This window comes from Diabrotica virgifera, chromosome 5 (genome assembly GCF_917563875.1).
Source record: "Diabrotica virgifera virgifera chromosome 5, PGI_DIABVI_V3a".
Lineage (NCBI taxonomy): Eukaryota > Metazoa > Arthropoda > Insecta > Coleoptera > Chrysomelidae > Diabrotica > Diabrotica virgifera.
Window position 1 is genome coordinate 219,072,349 of NC_065447.1, and position 20,297 is coordinate 219,092,645.

General features: G+C 33.0%; 1 protein-coding gene across 4 annotated transcripts in view; it reads left to right on the top strand.

Annotated features, from left to right (window-relative positions):
- The window catches only part of LOC126884667 (frizzled-2), a 404,908-nt gene that overhangs the window by 244,661 nt on the left and 139,950 nt on the right, over positions 1-20,297 (top strand). Inside the window, exon 1 of one of the 4 annotated variants that reach the window (XM_050650738.1) lies at positions 2,237-2,306. The exons of the other annotated variants lie outside the window; for them this stretch is intronic. The gene's annotated coding sequence lies outside the window, so the exon portion shown is untranslated. Of the gene's footprint in view, positions 1-2,236; positions 2,307-20,297 lie in introns of those variants that run through there. 4 annotated transcript variants of the gene reach the window in all.

The window sequence follows — 20,297 nt, forward strand, 5'->3', positions numbered from 1 at the left end:
AGAAACTTTAAACTTTTACAGATTGTAGCTAATTATATGAACTACACATAATTTCATTTTTTACGTTAATTGTTTACGTTATGCTTCATAAATAAACAATAAAGTTTCAAATTTTTTGCCGATTCCGACTACTTTTCATGTTTTTACATCATATGTTTTATACATATTTTAATAAACATGGCGATATATTTTAATGTTTGAAAAGTGTAAGACTAAAAAGTAAAAAATAAAAAAATATGAAAAAAATATTTTTGAGAAACGCTTTTTTTAGTTACGAGTGACTAAAATTAAACATATAAAAAAATCAACTCAAAAGCAAAAAATAAAAAAAAATCTTAACACATTCGTTAAAGAAAAGCGTGGTGCGAAAACCGTTTATTCGATGAAGACGCGCCACGCTTTTCTTTGATTTTTTCAATTTTTTTTATTTTTTGCTTTTTAGTTGATTTTTTTATGTTTAATTTTAGTCACTCGTAACTAAAAAAAGCGTTTCTTAAAAATATTTTCATATTTTTTTATTATCAATTTCATTGACAATATAATTACGTGTTAAACATGAAATTTAATTTTCTTAAGGCTGTATGACACTATGCATTTTCTTGTATCATTTCTAATATCGTTTCTGATATCGCTTCTTGTATACATTTTATTGTATCATTTCTTGTACGTACATTTGTGCCCTGTATGACACTATGCAAGTTCTTGTATCGAAAATTGTATGAAATTCGGCACGGGATTGGTCGAAATTTTGTTTGTCACCCTGTGTCACGTTATGGTAGTTTGCATCTACAGCTACAGCTGATTTTAAATATTTTATAAACTTTTAATTAACATTTTAATGTTAACCAGAATTTTACGTTGATTGTTTGAGGTTGATTATTATTTGTGTTTTTATTTTGTTTTGATATTTGTGCTAAAATATTTGCATTAGAATTATCTTCAGTTTGGTCCAAATTAGGAACTATTAATATTTTCGTCTATTAAAAAATTATGCACCATGAAACCTAAATTTATAGTTTGAACTTTACTAGGAGCTAAATATATGTTTATTAGTAGAACAGTAGTCCATACCAAACGGTATATTAAGTATCAATAAAAGATTTATAAATAATACCTACAAAAACACAAATAAATTCATCAATACATGATCCCATTTTCATTTTAGCCGCCATTATGAGTAAATAATTATGACATTTTAGATGTTTTACCAGCAGGTTTTACGTTTTTGCTCTTTGCGCAGAAATTGGCGCAGTTCTTGTACAAGAATCTGTGTCTGACTCAAATTCTTGTATCGTTTCTGATATCGTTTCTTGTATCTGTGTATGACACTATGCATTTTTTTGACATATCAGAAACGATATTAGAAATGATACAAGAAAATGTATAGTGTCATACAGCCATAAGACATACTAGAAAAATTCATAACTTCTATTTACATTCTCGGACCGGCTAGTGTCATGCATCTTCTACGATAAACCAACATACACTTTTCAACGACAATAACCGAGAAGTTGACCACTGCAGCAATTCCAGAAACAAGTGAACCCACCAACAATACGTTGTCGTTGTAGCATTCGTGAGTGGGCGAATGTCTTTTTGTTTCTTTCTTTACTTACCTTTTTGTTTACCATAACAAACTGCCGCAACTGCTTTGGGATGAAATATATTGCGGTCGATGTAATTCTAAGAAAGAAATCCGACGGAACGTTGGCGCGGCAGGCCGAGTGAAATAGAAAAATGTAACAGAACAAAATAAAAACTGAAGACGAGATTCAACGCAACTTGAAATATCGAAATTTCACTCAAAATTGATCCTTAAGCTAATACCAAACTCTAATTTATTGCTTCGGTACCCTATTTTTATTGTCCTAAAAAGCCTGGCTCTTTTTTCCATGAATTGTCGGTAAAATGACACGGTTCAAAGAAATTTAACATACAGGTGCTAAAGCGTTCACCTTTCGACTGAGCTAGAGAGCTGAATCGATCAGTGTCGTGGTAATTTTACTATGTAGTGGTCTAATTACGTTGTGTTAATTTTTTTATCATTGTATGAATTAACCAATTTACTAAAATTTCTACCGCCCACACTGGCGCGGTTCCTTGATATTCTTGGGGACATGATGGTCTAACTCTAACTGATTTTATCGTAAAAGTAAATATTTATCAATTTTACAGTACTGTGGGGTGCAGTCCTCTTTCTCTTCTTCTCTATTATAATTTTCTGTCTCTCTTTGCCGACGTTTAAATTGATTCATCGCTTCAACACGCTCTTCAACGCGTCGTTCTATTTCTGCAGGAATTACAATGTAAGTCTATTAAACTTTTAGCTTTTCTTTCTTGTGCTTCACAAGTATATCTGTCCTCCATATTTTGATACCAGAATATATTTCCAATTTTTAGGTCGATAGTATAATCGTCTAATCAGAACATTTCTGATTAGACGATTATATTGTACTCTGTCAAATGCCTTCTCAAAATCAATGAAACATGCATATACTTTCTGGTTCATATCTAGGCATCTCTGCGAAAGAACACTCACGCAAACAGCGCATCTCGTGTTCCCGTATTTTACTTTACAAAACTGTATTTATATTAGATCTATAGATGTAGAAAAAATCTATAATATAAACATAGATTTTGTGTAAAAGCGAAACATACCCATTTAAAAAGCGAAACTTTCTTGCTAATTTATGCATGGTGTCTGCAGTATTAATACATTAACACTGTTGGACTTTTATTGTCATACTCGTTGGTATTTTATTCACACGTGTGCCATTAAAATGCAGTAAAAAGCAGTATCAGACGTAAAATTGGACGCGATAAAGCGATTTTGCTAACTACACGTGCTTATCCTTGTACATAACTATTATACTTTTATTGTTGAAGTGAGGATAGATTTTAAAAGGTTAAAAAACTGTATTGCAACACCCCGATTGCAGTTGCTCGTTTTGTCGATGCTCACACTCAGCTCGAGTATGAGTTTATAGTACAGGAACGAGCGCCAACAATTGGGAACAAGTGACGAAAAATGTTGAAATACTTTTGGTACTGGGTTTTTGGTACTGTGAGTCTGTATTCTTTTTTCTATGATGGGTAGGCTGCTAGCCTAATCCGAAAATCTTTGTCGTTTATCCTCAATACCATAGCTGAATACTTATGTAACCAATACTATCCGAGTACTTATGCAACCAGTACCAACCGAATCCGCCAGAAAAATGCAGTGATTGCTCTCTTATGCAATCGCATCATGGATAAAATGATAACAAATACATAAAATAAAAGGATATAAATGAAAAAAAAAAACGAGATTAAAATTTTATACTACGTAGACGGCGTAAATACGTTATACTATGTAAACAAGCATTACGGCGCGGTAAATTTGAATTACTCCTCTTGGTTTAATAACAGACCATAGTCGCAGACAACGAAAACGATCTTCAAAGACTTATATAACCTACCTACAACAAATTAGAAATCTTTCAAATCTCCCCAAATCTTTCTACATAATAATATTTATCATCAGTCGCCCATATCCGTCGCCTTCTTTCGCAAGACACGTATTCTCATTGGTCAATTTATTCCATTCGTATTATATGCCCTACCCACCTCAGATTATATTCTATAAAGATCCAAGTTGTATCTTCTTCTCCACACTCCATTGTTATTCACCACTCCGTAGATTCGCCTTAGTACTTTTCTTTCGAAACATCTTGACATGTTTTCATGACTTTTTGTTGAGTCCAGGTCTTCGAACCAACCTTCGAACCACAAGACGCATTGTAAACGCAACAGAAATGAAAATTTTCCATTTTACTTTTCGGTAGTCCTTCAAAAGCATATTGTCAAAATATTCACGTCATTCGGATAACTATTTAATTTATTTTTTCCAATAAACCAATAAAACTAAAGAAGATGTTTATTTAACGCGTTAGGTACAGTGTTTGAAGTGGCGCTACGTTTGTGATTTTTATAATCAATCGATTAAAATCAATTTCGTGTGATAATATATCACTGTTATTTTATGGGAAAAATTCCGTTCAAACTGAGCAACGTCTCAAAACGTGTTACCGGGACTCTGCTCCACCGATTACAACAGTTAAACGTGTGGTTTGCTAAATTTAAACACGGCCGTTATTCCCGAAAACATCGAAAAAATATACGGAAGTCAAGTTCCACGAGATAGTTGACACTTTAAAGTTGTCAAAGGGTAGCATTTTGACTATTATACATAAGCATGTGGGCATGACAAAGCTGTTTTCCAAATGGGTGCCACGTCTTCTTACACCAGAGCATAAACAACAACGAATAGATGAACCTCGACGCTGTTTGGATGTTTATCGCGATTATTTTCCGATGTTTAATCGGAATAAGTCTGAGTTTTTTGCAGCTATGTTACAATGGATGCAACGTGTATCCATCACTTTACTACAAAATCAAATTGGAAGTCATCTTAGTGGACAACACCCGGAGAAATCTGTCCAAAGCGACCAAAGACTCAACAAAGCGCTGCTGGAAAGGTTATGGCCTCTGTATTTTGTGATTTGGGACATACAAGGAATTATTCCCATTGACAATTTAAAACATCGAGAAACATTAACAGCGAATACTCCCTATATTTGTTTATTGGAGCGTTTAAAGTTGAAGACCGAAATTGTCAAAAAGGCCTATTTGTTCAAGCAAAAATTGTTGTTTCACCAGACAATGCATCGTGTAAGTCGATGAAAACTTCTTCTTCTTCTTCTTTTTGTATAGACATGACTCTGTTTTTTCAATGTGCCTCTAGTAAGTTGTCGTTCCATCATTTTCGTGGTCTTCCCACTGATCGTCTTCCTATTGGGGAATCGTCTCTCGCTGTCCTGACTACCCTATTTCTTGTCATTCTTATGTGGTCATTCCATTCTATTCTTATGTTTCTTACCCAGTTATTAATGTTATCCACCTTGCATCTCCGTCATATATCTGTACTTCTAGCTCTGTCCCATACAGTCTTACCATCGATTTTTCGAAGGGTTTTCATCTTAGCTGTTTCGAGCAATCTTTTTGTCCTCTCTGTGTCGGGTCGTGTTTCTGCCGCGTATGTCATTATTGGTCTGACGACTGTTTTGTAAATTCTGCCTTTCATTTCTTTTCTGATATTTTTATTTCTCCATATTGTGTCATTCAGGCAACCTGCGGCTCTGTTTGCTCTATTCACCTGATCTTCCACTTCTGTTTCGAGCCTCCCGTAGCTAGGTAGTGTGATGCCTAGGTATTTAAACTGCATCACTTGTTCTATTATCTGACCTTCCAGCTCCAATTTACATCTTATTGGATCTGCTGTTATAACCATGCATTTTTGTCTTTTTTGAGGAAATTAACATGTTAAATTTTGTGGCAGTTATGTTAAATTGGTGCAGCATACGTTGTAAATCATCTTCACTTTGAGAGATTAGTATTGCATCGTCTGCATAGCAGATTATTTTAACTTGTTTTTCTCTCATTTGGTATCCTTTTTTAGTTCTTACTTTTTTTATTATTTCGTCCATGATCAGGTTGAACAATAAAGGACTCAAGGAATACCCCTGTCTTATCCCATTGCTGGCTTCAATTGGGTCAGTTAGTTCATCTTCCACTTTTACTTTTATTGTGTTGTTGTTTGTGGTAAATTTTCGTTTTAATTATTCCTAGAGGTACCTCTCTCGAGTATAACAAATGGATAACGTCCTTTAATGTGACCCTGTCAAATGCTTTCTTATAAATATGCCGATTTGTTGTATTCCAACGATTTCTCATTTCTCTTGAACTTGCCTCATTATAAATATAGCGTCAGTGCATGACCTTCCCGACCTAAAACCTTGTTCTTCTGGTATAATTTTATTCAATTTGTTTGTTATCACTGTGGTTGTTAATTTTAGTGTTGTGTTTAATAAGTTAATTCCTCTGTAATTCTCCGGGTCCGATTTGTCTCCTTTTTTGAAGAGAGGTATTAGGATGCTTGATCTCCATTCTCGATGAAAACGATGGCAAGAATTCACGAATTGGAATTTGAATTGCTTCCGCACCCACCATGTAGTCCAGATCTGGCCCCCAGCGATTACCACCTTTTTTCCGATCTAAAAAAATGATCGGTGGCAAGAGATATCGCTCCGGAATGATTGTGTTGCCGCTGAAGGAGATTATTTGAAAGATATAGTGAGAGAAATAAAAAATTATAACCAATACATAGTAGGCCAGGATAATAAGACAAAAATATACCCTGTTCGTGACACTTCAGCAGCCAGGGTACTGAAGCGTTTTTTCGACAGGTAATACCTATAGGAACAAATTATAACTATTTCCTGCGTAAGATCTGGCGGCCATTTTTATCTATAAACAATTAACTGTCAAAAAATGGCATTTTCCCCTTTTTTGTCAAATCAACGAAAAACAGTGAAACTTATGATTTTTTTAGTACAAATATTTTCGAGATTATGGAAAAAGCTTTAAAATGACGCATTACAAAGTTTGATATACTCATTTATTGTTAATATAATTGCGAAAAAAGGTCGGAATTGCAAAAAAAATATTTTCTCAATAACTGTTGTAGAAATTAGTGTACAGATTTGAAATTTTTGGCAAATGAGGGTTCTTTGGTGCTTAATATGTGATAAAAATTTCAAAGCGATTCATTCAATTGTTTAAATTTTATTCAAATTGTTTATCCCAGAGAGCATTTTTTTGCCATAACAAAGTCAGAAAAAAATTACCTTAGAACCATTCCACAGGTGTCAAATGAAAGAGCATGAGCTACATTTTCAACGTGGTTTAAAAAAGTGGATAAAAAATGCATTTATTAGTAATAAATAATTATGCAAAAGTATCGTCAATTTTTCTTTAGGTATAAACTTTTTGAATAACTTTTTCCAAAAAAATTAACTTTTTTACCCTGTTTTAAGTGCACAGCTACCAAGTAATGTTATCTATACCATTATTGATAGAAATTGTAATACATATGTATAATTTCTTATATAACAAGATAAAAAGTTTATAAGGAAAGATTTACGATACTTTTGCATAATTATTTATTACTAATAAATGCATTTTTTATTCACTTTTTTTAAATCAAGTTAAAAATATAGCTCCTGCTCTTTCATTTGACACCTGTGGAATGGTTCTAACGTCATGTTCTTCTCACTTATGTTATTGCAAAAAAAATGCTCTCTGGGATAAACAATTTGAATAAAATTTAAACAAATTTAAACAAACAAACAAACAAATTTCAAAAATTGAATGAATCGCTTTGAAATTTTTATCACATATTAAACACCAAAGAACCCTTATTTGACAAAAATTTCAAAGCTTTACACTAATTTTTACAACAGTTATTGTGATTATTTCATTCATAGGAGATTCTGACCAATAGAAAGCTACAGAAATCTGAATTATTGATAATTTTTGATAATTGCCCGTCGTTAAGTATATTACGTCAGATGCCCTTCGTTGCTACGAAAAAATACATTCAGTGACATTAATGACAATTATTGTTTTAAAAATTATAAAAGTGATGACTTTCATTCGTCAAATATTTATAAAAACTTTGTGTTTAATTGTACTAATTTGTACTTACATAAATAAATTACAATAAAATTTTGGTTTTGAACAGTTTTATTCATGAAATAATCGCAACAAATTGCACTCGAACTCTAAAATTAATATAGAATGTTTGCTCTCGTGACACTTTGACATAATTTCACTCGCCGTCGGCTCGTGAAATTAAAACTGTCAAAGTGTCACTCGGTAAAAATTCAATAGTTTTAGAGCTCTTGTGCCGTTACTACTGAAAATAATTTTTTTGCAATTCCGACTTTTTTCGCAGTTATATTAACATTAAATGAGTATATCAAACTTTGTAATACGTCATTTTAAAGCTTTTTCCATAAGCTCGGAGATATTTGTACTAAAAAAACATAAGTTTCCCTGTTTTCCATTGATTTGAAAAAAAAAATGGAAAATGCCATTTTTTGACACTTAATTGTTTATAAATAAAAATGGCCGCCAGATCCTACGCAGGAAATAGTTACAATTTGCTCTTATAGGTATTACCTGTCGAAAAAACGCTTCAGTACCCTGGCTGTTTGGAAAAATACTTATTACCGTGGACTATAGGTAATCAAAGATATTTCTTATGACCAAGTGGCAACAAATAAAGTCTCCAAACAATTTGGTCAAACATTTGAGACACTTTGAGATTTGAGAAATTTTTTGACGGAGAATTTATTTTTGTCTCAAATTCTACCGTACTACATACGGTAGGCAGGTTGAAAAAATGCATCGCGATTTGTTTGTTTTTCGCCGAGCAGTAGCACCGTGTATGCAATCGACCGGTTAATTTCACGTTATACACAAACATGCGACGAGCACAAAATCGGTTAAAAATATTTGTTATTTGTGTTTCGACAACCAGAACGTTCGTTGTGTTGATTTTCCGGTGATTACGGAACGTGAGCAGCGCCTAGATGGGGAAGTCGATTAAGAATTTCATTAGCTCTAGAAGGAAAAGCTGGGCTGATGATGAGCATGATTAGAGATCGAGCGTTCCCGGGGGAATCGAAAGGCCGACGAGGTCCCGCTGGGAAAATTTGCGACGGCAATTTTCAGTAAAAATGTTGACTTTATGTAAAGCAGCTTTTTAATAATTGTTTGCTTGCCTAAACAAAAAATACTTATCACACGAAGAAATTAGATTATTGTAGTGAAGTAGATTCATTTTTGCAATATTGTGCTAGTATTCGAGCATCTTTTATTCTTCTTATATGATTTATACAGTAGTATGGTAGACGGAGAGGCAGCGCTGAACAATCTCTTTGAATTTACTAAAGCTAGACTTTTCACAGTTACTGTGATTGTGTAGAGAAACATACTGCGGTCGGTCAAGCGAAACGTAGAACAGGGGTTACTGAGAGGGTATCAAAGTTGCTTTCCTACGAAGGTAATTATTTCCATTTACTAAGGCTGAAAATCAGTACACACATTCTAAGTTAAATATAAATAAAAATTATTATAGTCGGTCAGCTGTATGACAGGACAGAGCCGGTCGGTCGGTCCCAATAATCGATTGAGGAAAGGAAGCATTTTGGCTCGCAATTTTTTCGTCCAGCATTGATTTACTTGAAATTTTCAGAGAAGGTAGGGAATAGTCCAAGGATAATTTTCTATATCATGCCGCTATCATACGCTAAAACCTTGGGGGAGGTTGCCACCACATCTCGGGGGTGGGAATTTTTTATTACATTTTAACCATGTAATTCGATGGAAACGTAATTCTAAGAAAAAATTGTTTTTTACATTGTCTTCGTAAAACTACTATTTTTCGAGTTATTCGCGCTTGAAAATAACAGTTTGTCGACGAAAAAATCGACTGTTTTAAGAGGGTTTTTTGAGAATACCTCGAAAAATATTCTATATATTTTTGGCGATAAAAAGTTTTTTCAAAAATGCTTTTGTAGGATTTTTAAAGAGCTATAAGATTGTGTAAATTAAATTCCGTAAGATCGCTTAGTTTTTAATTGGGACGGGTTTAAAGGGCTCAAATAAGGGGGTGTTTGCTGGTAAATAGAGGTTTTAAACAGATATATCTGGCTAACTATTCACTATAATGAAAATCTATGCACAGGGTAATTTTAGTCATTAAAAAAGCTACAATTTAGTAGTTTATAATTTTTTTCGTATCTTCGGTATTTTCGGAGATATTTTGAAGTAAAAGGTGAAAAATACCAAATTGAAAAAAAATCAATTTTTCTTCAAACTCCAATTTTTCCAAAATTAGGTATTTTAAATAGATCAAACTCCTTGAGTGTATTTATAATATAAATTTAAAAGGAACTACAGAAAGGTATTTATACTATTTATATATAAAGGTATACCAATTTTAAATTAGGAAGGTAGTTAGGGGGTTGTTTTCACTGATTTTTTCGTAGAGAAAAGCAGGTACCGACATTTTTTTTATTAAAAGCTCTTAATTTTCATGCTAGAAACTTTTTTTTTTAAGATTTAATTGTAAACTTAAAAAAACATTATTTAAGTTTTCCTCGAAAAATGCAAATTTTTCGTATTATTTGGCTTTGAATATTTCAAATTATGCATTTGACAAAAAAAGCTAACCTTTAACATGCCGTATCTCGGTTAGTATTGGTCCTAAAGATATTACAGGAAAAGAATTTGGTTGGTGATAATAAAAGATACAGTTTCGATATCTACAGCTTTTTTTATTAAATGCATATTTTTCGAGGTATTCTCAAAAAACCCTCTAAAACAGTCGATTTTTTCGTCGAAAAACTGTTATTTTCATGCGCGAATAACTCGAAAAATATTAGTTTTACGAAGAAAATGTAAAAAACATTTTTTTCTTAGAATCACTTTTTTCATCGAATTACATGGTTAAAATGTAATAAAAAATTCCCAGCCCCGAGATGGGGTGGCAACCACCCCCAAGGTTTTAGCGTATGCTAGCGTCATGATATATAAAATGATCCTTGGACTATTCCCTACCTTCTGTGAAAATTTCAAGTAAATCCATGCTGGACGAACAAATTTGCTTCATTTCCAGTGGGTGAATTCTTTGATATTCATGTTCGTTGGGTGTCTGTGTTTTCGGTTCCTGTAGTTCTAGGTTCCTTTTCTAGTTCGTTTGTTACATCCTGTACGTCATACATTTCTTTGAAATAGTTCATCCATCTAGTAAGAATTGTTCTTGTTGTTCTGTTTTCAGTACGGCACTATCTTTATTATCTTTCATTTTAGCAGTACCATTTTGGCTTGTTCTTGACAAGGTTCTTGTGATGTCATACCAATTTTTGTACGTGGTTTTCTCTTGCCGCATTTTCAGCTTCATTAAAGAGTCCGTTGTGGTATGAACTTTTTTCATTTTTTTGACTTCTTTGTTTTTTCCCAGTATTTCTGTTCTAATCGTTGCTTCTCATCGTTATCTTTCGTTCCTAGTAACTTGACTTTAGATTGTTTACGTTCTTGTATCTTGTCCCATGTTGTTTTTTTTTGTCATCCAGGTTTTGTTGTTTTGTTTTTTTATTACTTTGTTTTGTCATCCAGGTTTTGTTTTTCTTATAGCCAACTATTTCCACTGCCGTTTTCTTTAACGTCTCTATACCTGTTCCACAATTCCTCGACGTGGCTTCCTCCATGTCACCACTATTATGTCACCACTGTCACTATTTACACTACTTTGACAGAGATTTCTTTTTAGTTCTGGAATAAAAATGATTGATATTAAAAAGCTTAACTTTTATATTGTAAACAACGGTTAATTACATTTTCAGATGGGTCTTTGTTCATTTGGAGATCGGGACTAGAAATTTCAGACAGTAAAATCTTTGAAAAAATCTGCTCATTAACAAAACTGCAACGACTTATGCAAATGTTGATAGCGTTGCGTGAGTCGCTGTTGGTTTAATTAACACTAACCCAAGAACTACTTATCTCGTTTCACCATCGTTTTGACACTGTCCTCTTTTATTCGGTTTGAAAGCTAGTTCCAGACGTTAGCAGATATTGAAATTATGTACCTCTGTATTATCCGTACTAAGCTATTCATAATAATATAATATAACAATTGAATGGTCAGCGTACTTCCCTGCAATTAGCGGCTGGATATGTTCCAGGTAAAAGTACCTATATGGATAGAACTAAGTAATCTTTTGAATAATAAATATTTGGTGGCTAATTTTGTGATAGTTTCGAACACAATTTTGTTTGATAAAACAGGAGTCTCATTGTAAAATCATATACATTATGAAATAAACTGGTTTCATACTGAAAATCTTAATTTTTTATATTGTGGATAGCGATTAATTACATTTAAGGCGCGTTTGTATACATTTTGAGATCGGGACTAGAAATTCCAGATAGTAAAATCTTCGAAAAAATCTACTCATTAACAAAACTGCAACGATTTATGCAAATGTTGATCGCGTTGCGTGAGTCGATGTTGGTTTAATTAACACTAGCCCAAGAATTACTTATCTCGCTTTGCCATCGTTTTGACACTGTCCTCTTTTATTCGGTTTGTACCAACACACCAACCACCGCGATTCGTCGTTTTCTCAAACCCGTTCTCGCATGTATCGATTTAACTCGAACAGAACTAACTAACGAGAAGTTTTATTTGCGTGTTCCTTAATCCCCATCAGGGACGTCCTCAGCGACTACATAGACGAACGTATACTCCCCAGGAAACTTTCAGGCAAAGAGTAAATAAGCAATTTAAATTTTAATGGATCTGCACAAAACGTTACTTTTGGCAAATCTGATAGAAATTTGGTGGTTTATTCTCGATTGGCTGTGCTTATTATCCTCGATTGTGGGATTCTCCCATTTACGTCTTTGTGATTTTTTAAGTATATTTATAAAAGCCTCTGTTTAGCTGTAATAGTAAATCTTGTATAGGTTTTCAGACCGACAGTTATAATATGCTACGCTGGTTTGAAGAGCAAACAAACGCAGCAAAAGGCAATAATAGAATACAGTAAAAGTGAGTTTAACCATCTTTACACCTCAAGATTTATTCATAGCATTCTTATAATTTTTTATTCCTTCTTTGTAGAAGAAATGCGCTCTTCGTTGTAGTCTATATTTTCTAAATTTTGTCATCCCTTTTCACTTAAAATGAGGCTCTTAATCACGTTTCCAACCTTCATTTGATCCTCTGGTTGAACTGGATCTAAACAATTAATCTCGTCATTATCTTGTTTTTGCTCATGCATTTATATGAGTTCATCAATTGTCAGTTTCTGATTGTGGTACTCCAGCAGTTCTTGAATGTCATCACCATCCACTTCTAAATTTATTTGCATGGCGATGGCAACCACTTCTTTATTCACATTACTAATTTCATCAGGCTCTGGCATCAATTCCACCCTAGTGTCAGTAATAAAAAACGCAGTTTTCCAGACACCATTTAACGTTTTTTGTGAAATTTCATTCCAAGATTGTCCAATGAACTACATCTAAAATGTTGAATTGCTTCCAAAAGTCCTCAACAGAGAGTTCGTTTTTTTCTTATACTAATACTTCTTATTAGGTGGTCAAAATTCAATTTCTTTACATGGGTCAAATTATTTAAAGTTGCAGGAGGATGATGATCTCGTTGGTTTTCGATGATTAGTATAACTTTAAATGGAATTTGTTTAGATTGACAATAACGTTCGACTTCAAGTATGAAATGATGACCAAACAAGTCCTCAAAAAGGGAAGCTATCACCCAAGCTTTAAGATTAGACTTCCCAATTGCAGGCAAGCCAGATTTTGCTTTATTTTATAATGCTCTTGGATTTTCTGAGCAATCCTCACCTGCATTTGCTCCAACCATTACTGTGCGATCCATCACTTCTGTTTACGTGCGATAAAAGTTCGTTTAGTCAATTTCTTCCAAAAAATGCCAGTCTTATACATATTGAATATGGTTTGGTTGATATGACAATTACAGCGACTTCCGAATCGGCTCAACCATCTGCTACTAGCTTTAAACTCCCCGTCTTTAGTGATCTTCCCATCATTCTCTTTCAATATCTTAAAAATCAGCACACCGTGTTGTGATCAATAGGAGAATTTTTTACTTTTACCTGATAAGCACACCATAGTTCACACCACCGTCACATCTAATTCTCCATTCTTCATGGCTTCTATAACTTTCTGACAAATATTTAATTACCTCGTACTATTTCATTGATTGTATACTATCACTAAACAACACTACTGCCAATCACACTTTTAAACTCAAAAAATGCTCAAATATTGCCTGTATCGACGAAAAGGCGGTACAAAGTACAAACATCTCTTATGCTGGCCACTCACTTACGGATATCGAAGAGGCCGAGCGACTGACAGTCGGTTAATTGAAGCCAAAATCACCACATACACGCAGTTTTCGTAAAGGGGTTGGCACGCTCGATCACAAAACTGCATGTGTATGGCGTCTCAACTGCAGTTCATTAACTTAACTACTCAAATAATGGCCTTCAGTCCTGGCTTGCATACCACGGCCTCTTCGATATCCGTAAGTGAGTGGCCAGCATTTTACATCGGCTAAAGCCGGTACGGCCTGACGACGTAGCGGACCGCTATGCGACCCCCTTAAGAGGATGGGTACGTATTTTTGGCTGCAATGCTATTTAAATGGGGATTTATTTTTTTCGAATCCTGAGAAAACTAATATTTTTGAAAAATTTAAACGCAGAATGGAAGATTGCGTTATTAGCGAGGGCCAAAAGTCCCAGAGAACTTCTATAATGTTTATTTTAATAAGTTACAGGGATGAAAAACTAAGAGAAAATTTAGTGTGATTTTTAATTTCAAATATCTCATTCAAAATAAACTTTTAATTATTCTAAGGGACTTTCGGCCCTCGGTAATAATTTAGTCTTTCATTCTGCGTTTCAATTTTTCAAAAATATTTATTGGTTTTTTCAGGATTCGAAAAAAATGAACACAATGTCTGAATATTTTGAGTTGTTGATTAAATAATATTGATATATAATGTATTTGATAAATAGTTGATTGGACCTGAGCTTAATAAAAAGTTATTTATTGTGTATTATTTGTGGAAGATCCAAGCAGAGAATACATGAGGATAATATATTCTGTGATCCAAGTATTTTGTTGTTAAAGATGTTAAAAATTGTAAGCGTTCCATAGTAACAATATATTATTAAGAAATCACTTTAACACTTTTCCTCTTTTCTCGATTGAGTATTAGTTTTTGTTGTACATATATAAATTATTACAATCACTGACTACGTAGTTAGTGAAAAAACTATCACATTTATTAACTGAATTAATAATTTGCAATTATACAAATATCAGTTATCCAAGAACATTCAACAGCCATCTCTTTAAGTTAATGATGACATTTTTAAGTAGAATGACATTCTAGTAATACTAGGTTTACTAATAGTAGTTTACTAATAATTCTAGGTTTACATATCCATACCAGTGTGAATTTTACTACACGTAATTTGCCGTGTAAAGACAGTAAAAGTAGGGATAGCCGTAAAATATTTGCGAATTATGTACTGATGGCCTTAATATCTCATTCAGGAATCAATTCGTTTTTGATTATCTATGATTTTTCGCCGGTAAAACAAAACTCAATGCCCTCATGACTTCTATCTAGCAAGAGATTGCTTGAGCCTAAATCTGGTAGGAGTATCTGCCAAATGCCTACAACCACTTTTAACTCTCTTAGCGAGAGTTTCCAATGCAAATAAATGATTCGATTTTGTTTATTCCCATCGACGCTTCTAAGATGCAGTTATTACAGAGAATGCATTATTCTGTGTAATTAAGACTGTATAAAAAATAGTCCTAGTATGCTTTTTCGTACGAAATTCTAAAACGCAAGTTAAAAAGAATAGAATTTGAATTCAAACTTTAGTAGTACCTAGATATGTATATTTCGTCGTTCTGTTACAATCTAAATATATCAGAACTTGTTTCAACTTAAGACACAAATAGAACGTTACAAATGATGAGAACAGTTGAAATGAGAACAGTAAGAAGTATATACAAGTCTATACTCTACTACGTGAAGAATAAGAAGTGAAGACATGAGACAAAACTGTGGAATACAGGACATACAAGAGAATGGAGGACAGCAGACTCGTTAAAAGTGCAAAAACAAATAACCCAGTAGGTAAAAGATCATAGCATGATCGGGCGATCATGCTAGAAAGAGAAAGAAGAAGAAGTTTCAACTTAACATTTTACAGAATTGCTGCCAGTAAATTTATATATTTTTCGGTTTTTCGAGCGTTGACACATCTTTCTGGTAAGAATCAATCACATGACTAACAACGAACCATAACCGATTTGGCTATAACGTTACAATATTGTATTAAAAATTTGTATACATATTATACAAAAATCCTCTTTTTCTATTTTTGTGCTCTTCTTCGTACGCAACCGGCCCTGTAGACAATGCACCTTTCGCGATTCTCGTTAGCCCGAAGCCAATTCGACCGCGTGTACCTGTCTTAATTTATTGATTTCTTTTAATAATAAAAGCCGTAGGTAGTCGCCCTATCGAACTAGAGAATCTCTAAGTCAAAGAGTAGGTTCGAAAACATTTATCAAGTAGAATTGGACTCGCGTATGTGGTCCTTTCCTCTTATAAAGCCACAGTCAACTGCGATGCCGTGGGTAGAATATTATTGAACGGTGACATATAGCATTACCTTTTCTTTAAGTTAAGTACCTCGGACAATACAGCTTTCGGACGATAAAGGGAGATTTATATTGGATATATCACGGGAATACTCACTCTTACAAACCTTATACAGGTTTTATTATTCTTGTAGTACACACATAAAGTAGATGGATGTGCATGCCATATTTGTAAGATTACAATATAGTGAGTGCTATAAGACATTTATATGCACAGACGGTGAGAATTAAAATTATTGCTAGGTTCATTATTCTGCTGATGGTGGTCTTTATTTTTATTAAAATATCAACCATTTTTGTTTCCGGTCGTCCTGTTTATTCTTCTTCTTTTTGTGTATACATGACGCTGTCTGATTTTTCAATGTGCCGTCAGTAATTTGTTGTTCCATCGTTTTCGTGGTCTTCCCACTGATCGTCTTCCTATTGGAGAACCGTCTTTCGCTGTCTCTACTACTCTATTTATTGTCATTCGGCTTATGTGGTCGTTCCATTGTACCCTTCTGTTTCTTACCCAGTTCTTAAAAAATGTTCTCCACCTTGCATCTTCATCGTATAGCTTCTTCTAGCTCTGTTCCATAGCGTCTTACCATCGATGTTTCGAAGGGTTTTCATCCCTGCTGTTTCTAGCATTCTTTTTGTCCTGTATGTGTCAGGTCGTGCTTCTGCCGCGTATGTCATTATTGGTCTGATGACTGTTTTGTAAATTCTGCCTTTCATTGCTTAACCTATGTTTTAACTTTTCCATATTGTTTTATTCAGCCAACCTGCGGCTCTATTGGCTCTATTCACTTGATCTTCCATTTCTTTTTCGAGCTTTCCATGGTTGGATAGTATGATAAATGTGTCTATTTAAACACCATCACGTATTCTATTATCTGTCCTTCCAGCTCTAATTTATTTACATCTTAGTAGATTTGCTGTTTTCCATTCTGTTGTAATGCTGTCCCTGTAAGTTGTATCCATATGGAAAACTTTTTTATTATTAATTTTACAAAAAAAAGTTATTCTTTATAAAAAGCTCTGCATGGTCCAAAACCTAAGATTTAACCATGAAATATCAAATTTTTTGAATAATATACGAGGTATGTCAAAAACTTTGAATTTCACTCAAGAGTAAAGTAGCTTTATTTTTCGTAATATTGAAAATTGCTATTATGAAAAGTTGTTTGGAATTAAAAACTATATTCTAATATGCAATTACATCCTTCTAATTGAAATTTTTTTTTTTTTAAATTATGGATCTCCTTATTTTTTCAGTTATTTCAATTCTGATAACTCTTTTATTATTAATTTTACGAAAAAAAGTATTCTTAATAAAGAGTTCTGGATGGTCTAAATCTTAAAATACAACCATCTTATATCAAATTTTATCAATTTTATACGAGATATGTCAAAAAAGATCAATTTAGACCAAGAGTAAAGTACCTTTATAGTTCAGAATATTTCAATTAGAAGGATGTAATTACATACTGAAACATAGTTTTTAATTCTAAATAACTTTTCATAATAACAATTTTCGATATTGTGAAAAATAAACGTATTTTACTCTTGAGCGAAATTCATATTTTTTGACAAACCTCGTATAAAATTGATAAAATTTGACGTAGGATGGTTGTATTTTAGATTTTAGACCAATCAGAACTTTTTATTAGGAATCACTTTTTTTCGTTAAATTAATAATAAAACAGTTATCTGAAATAAATAACGGAAAATAATGTTAGTTATCCGTAATTTTTCAAAAAAAAAAATTTCAATTAGAAGGATGTAATTGCATACTATAAAACAGTTTTACAGTAATTCCAAACAACTTTTCATAATAGCAATTTTCAATATTGTGAAAAATAAAGCTACTTTACTCTTGAGTGAAATTTACACTTTTTGACATACCTCGTATAATATTCAAAAAATTTGATATTTGATGGTTAAATCTTAGGTTTTGACCATGCAGAGTTTTTTATAAAGAATCATTTTTTTTTCGTAAAATTAATAATAAAAAAGTTTTCCATATGGATACAACTTACAGGGACATACTGTATAAATTATGTTTTTTAAATATGTAGTTTCTTTTGAGGTTTTTAATAAACGACATAAATCACGCCAAAATTATACCAAAAATCAAAGTTACAAAATTTATATATGGAATCATTCTCTTGTGGACAACAAAAACAGTGTGTTAATTATATAATAGGAGCGATTAGAAAGCACAAAGTGAGCTTGGAAGGACACAAAAAGAGACCATTTCAAATTTTTCAAATAATCACAAAGAATAACTTTTTGAATTTATATTATAACAATCGTCATGTAATAAGGACATAATCTCTTGTCCTTTTCTCAGAGTCATCCATACACGATTCTACAAGAAGTTTTGCATGAGTGACACTCAATTCGGATTTCGAAACGGACTGAAAGAGAACGGAGAAAAAAAAACAAAAAAATCAGGTTTTTTGGTTTAAACCAGGTTTATTTGGTTTGGACCAGGTTTATATACAAGGGGTAATAAGTCTAAATGCTTTAAAAGTAAATAAATTATTTTAGAAAATAATAGAAATAAACAATGAAAAAATGATTCAGACAACTTTTCATATTCAAAATAACTAAGTTCGAAAGTAAAACAATATAATTTATTTATCCTAATTTTCTTCATTTGCGGCAGCTGTATTAAAAACTGTAAATAAAAACACCTGTTCGGAGGCTCGTTAAAAAACCAAGGTTATTTCTTAAAAAAGCCAGTTGGTTTAAACCTTGGTTTAAATCAAGGTTTTAAGCATGTTGGTTTAAACCTGCCAACCCTGACTTCGATCGGAGTCAAAGTGGTCCTTTGCTAGGTGCGCATGACTCCGATCGGGGACAGTAACCCGTTGATTTTTAAGACGGTATATTTTACTTGTGTATAAAAACAGAAACTTGTGTTGAGAAATCTACAAAATCTTTTCTCCAAACATAGTATTTTAAAAATTCCTATGGACAAAAAGGGACGAACAAAGAGAAAGCGTTGCAAAATATGCTCCGAGCACAAAATTAGAAAGCAGAAAAGATCACTGCGAAAAATGCCCTTATCAACCCGGATCTTGTATTGAAGAATGTTTTGAATTTGCTCATATGTGAATCAAATTTCTGTATTTTATAAAATAAATAAACTTATTTTTTTCTAAAATTCCGTTATATAATTATTTTTCTAGAATTTCGTTCTTGTCTTGTGCCGATCGGAGCCAGTCAGCAATACGCGAGAAATTCTTAGCCTGGTGCGCATGTTTCCCATAACTTTATTTAATTAAATATATTCTAATATCAATTATTATATATATTTTAGAAAAAAGTTATTGTCACTCCTGGGTAACACCTCTAGAAAAAAGTCAGCAGCCAAAGTGTTTTAAGATGTTCCTGATTATATAAAATCGAAAGTATTGTATACGGTGGAACTGGTATTGCAGTTTAGGTTTCAATAAAGGTACAATATACAGGGTGTTATATTTAGAAAACCAAAATGACTAATGATATCAGAAAAATGGCAAATCTGGCAATATTGCAACATCAAATTTGCAATCTCCATATTTTAGAATAGGCGTATCCCAATTTATGTACAATCGGACCATCCATTTAAGACATAATTAGGCGTTTTCAGACTGTTTTTCCACTCTGTACATATAAATACATTTTATTTTAATCTAAATTCATACGCTACATCTACATAGCTATGTTCTTATCGCATTCACGGACCCGACTGCATATGCAGACACTTACAAAAGACATTACTGTGTAAAGATGAAGATGTGTCTGTGAATGTGTTAATATTGCGAACCTATTCGCGCTTATGTTTTAGTGAACTTTCTGTGTTGCCAAATTTGATATATCTACCTGATATATCGTTTATATTAACTACCGTCGATTTTGATAATCTTCCATTTGTCATTTTTAGAAACCCTGTATAGTTTAAGATTCCATTAATTTTCAAAAATATTCCTGACACCAGCTATCTAGGAAGTTGCTGTCCACCTGTCAAGCCCAAACTCGCATCAATTAATCACGAAAATACATTAGCCGACTCCCTACTTTTTTCCTTTGTTTTTTATTTCGAGAAGAGTTAATCATATTTGTTCGGGATGCTA